Here is a 3,040-nt window from a genome sequence, read left to right as displayed (position 1 = left end):
AATACTATCCCCTACCATGAATAGATTATGACATCATAATGCAGTTTTACATTACATTATGACATCCTAATATAGTTCTATACTAAATTATAATTTCACTGTGAAAGTACCCCAGAAATATTAGATTACCATTCTTCATTTGGGGCATTTGAGTACAAAAGACAGAGGCTATTTGTCTTGATCCTGATGAATCGGCTCACTTATTACATCAGGGCCGTAGAAACACGTCGATTAAATATTATTTGTCTATCATCTTTAGCCTTCTGAAATAAAATTTACACCGTTATTACCACTGTATAAATAGCAATATAACCGTACCTGTAAATCTATTAAGGGAACGGTAATTAACATCGGTATAGCGGATCACCACGATAAGGTGATATACCTATCCCCTGTCCTGTATGATCTTTGGGTGTTTGTATGTTTATGTTCGTCTAGTTTTCTGATGTGTGCTGGGCCATTTGGTGGTGTGATTTAGTGTATTTTAAATAAAGTCCTATAATAAAAGTTATATTTTATTAATAGAACAGATTATCTAATCTAATATTTCTGGGGTACTTTCACAGTGAAATTGTATTTCATTTAAAGGACCCCACCTGTCCCAGTGACGACTGTATACTAAATTATAATGAAGTTCTACATTGTATCTTTTGTTATTACTAGATTGTGACATCATAATGCAGTTTTACATTATGACATCATAATAGAGTTCTATATTATATAATAATGTTGTTCTACGTTGTATCTTTTGTTATTACTAGATTGTGACATCATAATGGAGTTGTAAATTCTATTACCTGCTATGAATAGATTATGACATCATAATGCAGTTTTACATTATGACATCATAATGGAGTTCTATACTACATTATAATGAAGTTCTACAAAGTATCTTCTGTTATTACTAGATTGTGACATCATAATGGAGTTGTAAATCCTATCCCCTACAATAAATACATTATGACATCATAATGCAGTTTCACATTATGACATCATAATGGCGTTCTATATTACATAATAATGTTTTTCTACATTGTATCTTTTGTTATTACTAGATTCTGACATCATAATGGAGTTGTAAATCCTATCCCATACTATGAATACATTATTACGTCATAATGCAGTTTCACATTATGACATCATAATGGAGTTCTATATTACATAATAATGTTGTTCTACGTTGTATCTTTTGTTATTACTAGATTCTGACATCATAATGGAGTTGTAAATTCTATTACCTGCTATGAATAGATTATGACATCATAATGCAGTTGTACATTACGACATCAAATAGAGTTCTATACTAAATTATAATGAAGTTCTACATTGTATCTTTTGTTATTACTAAATTGTGACATCATAATGGAGTTGTAAATCCTATCCACTACAATGAATACATTATGACATCATAATGCAGTTTCACGTTATGACATCATAATGGAGTTCTATATTACATAAAAATGCTGTTCTACATTGTATCTTTTGTTATTACTAGATTGTGACATCATAATGGAGTTGTAAATTCTACCCCCTACTATAAATACATTATGACATCATAATGAAGTTTCACATTATGACATCATAATGAGTTCTATATTACATAAAAAGGCCGTTCTACATTGTATCTTTTGTTATTACTAGATTGTGACATCATAATGATATTGTAAATTTGATCCCCTACCATGAATAGATTATGACATCCTAATGCAGTTTTACATTACGACATCATAATAGAGTTCTATACTAAAATATAATGGATTTCTACATTGTATCTTTTGTTATTACTAGATTGTGACATCATAATGGAGTTGTAAATGCTATCCCCTACTATGAATAGATTATGATGTCATAATGCAGTTTCACATTATGACATCATAATGAAGTTCTATATTACATAATGTTTTACTACTTTGTATCTTTTATTATTATTAGATTGTGCCATTATGGAGTTGTAAATTATATTACCTGCTATAAATAAATTATGACATCATAAAGCAGTTTTACATTATGACATCATAATGGAGTTCTATACTACATTATAATGAAGTTCTACATTGTATCTTTTGTTATTACTAGATTGTGACATCATAATGGAGTTGTAAATTCAATCCCCTGCCATAAATACATTATGACATCATAATGCAGTTTTACATTATGACATCATAATGGCGTTCTATATTACATAATAATGTTTATCTACATTGTATCTTTTGTTATTACTAGATTCTGACATCATAATGGAGTTGTAAATCCTATCCCCTACTATGAATACATTATTACGTCATAATGCAGTTTCACATTATGACATCATAATGGCGTTCTATATTACATAATAATGTTGTTCTACGTTGTATCTTAGATTGCGACATCATAATGAAGTTGTAAATTCTATCCCCTACTATAAAAACATTATGACATCATAATGCAGTTTTACATTATGATATCATAATAGAGTTCTATATTACATTATAATTATGTTGTATCTTTTGTTATTACTAGATTGTGACATCATAATGGAGTTGTAAATTCTATCCCCTACCATGAACAGATTATGACATCATAATGCAGTTTTACATTATGACTAGAGATGAGCGAACACGTTCGGCCCCGCCCCTTTTTCGCCCGAACACCGAACTTTGCGAACACCTCGGTGTTCGGGCGAAAAAGTTCGGGGGCCGCCGTGGCAGCGCGGGGGGGTGCGGCGGGGAGCGGGGGGGAGAGGGAGAGAGAGAGGGCTCCCCCCTGTTCCCCGCTACTGCCGCCCGCGCCGCCGCGCATCTCCCCGCCCCCCGGCGGCACCCGGACACTTACGCGCGAACACTCCAGTGTTCGCTAAAGCCGGTGTCCGGGTGCGGATGTGTCCGTTACGGACACGTTCGCTCATCTCTAATTATGACATAATGGAGTTCTATATTACATTATCATTAAAGGGGTTGTCCCGCGCCGAAACGGGTTTTTTTTTTTTCAACCCCCCCCCCCCCGTTCGGCGCGAGACAACCCCGATGCAGGGAAGTAAAGAAAGTTTACCGGAGCGCTTACC

The sequence above is a fragment of the Eleutherodactylus coqui genome, unplaced genomic scaffold (genome assembly GCF_035609145.1).
Source record: "Eleutherodactylus coqui strain aEleCoq1 unplaced genomic scaffold, aEleCoq1.hap1 HAP1_SCAFFOLD_19, whole genome shotgun sequence".
Classification (NCBI taxonomy): Eukaryota; Metazoa; Chordata; class Amphibia; order Anura; family Eleutherodactylidae; genus Eleutherodactylus; species Eleutherodactylus coqui.
Note: the sequence above shows the minus strand (reverse complement) of the source record.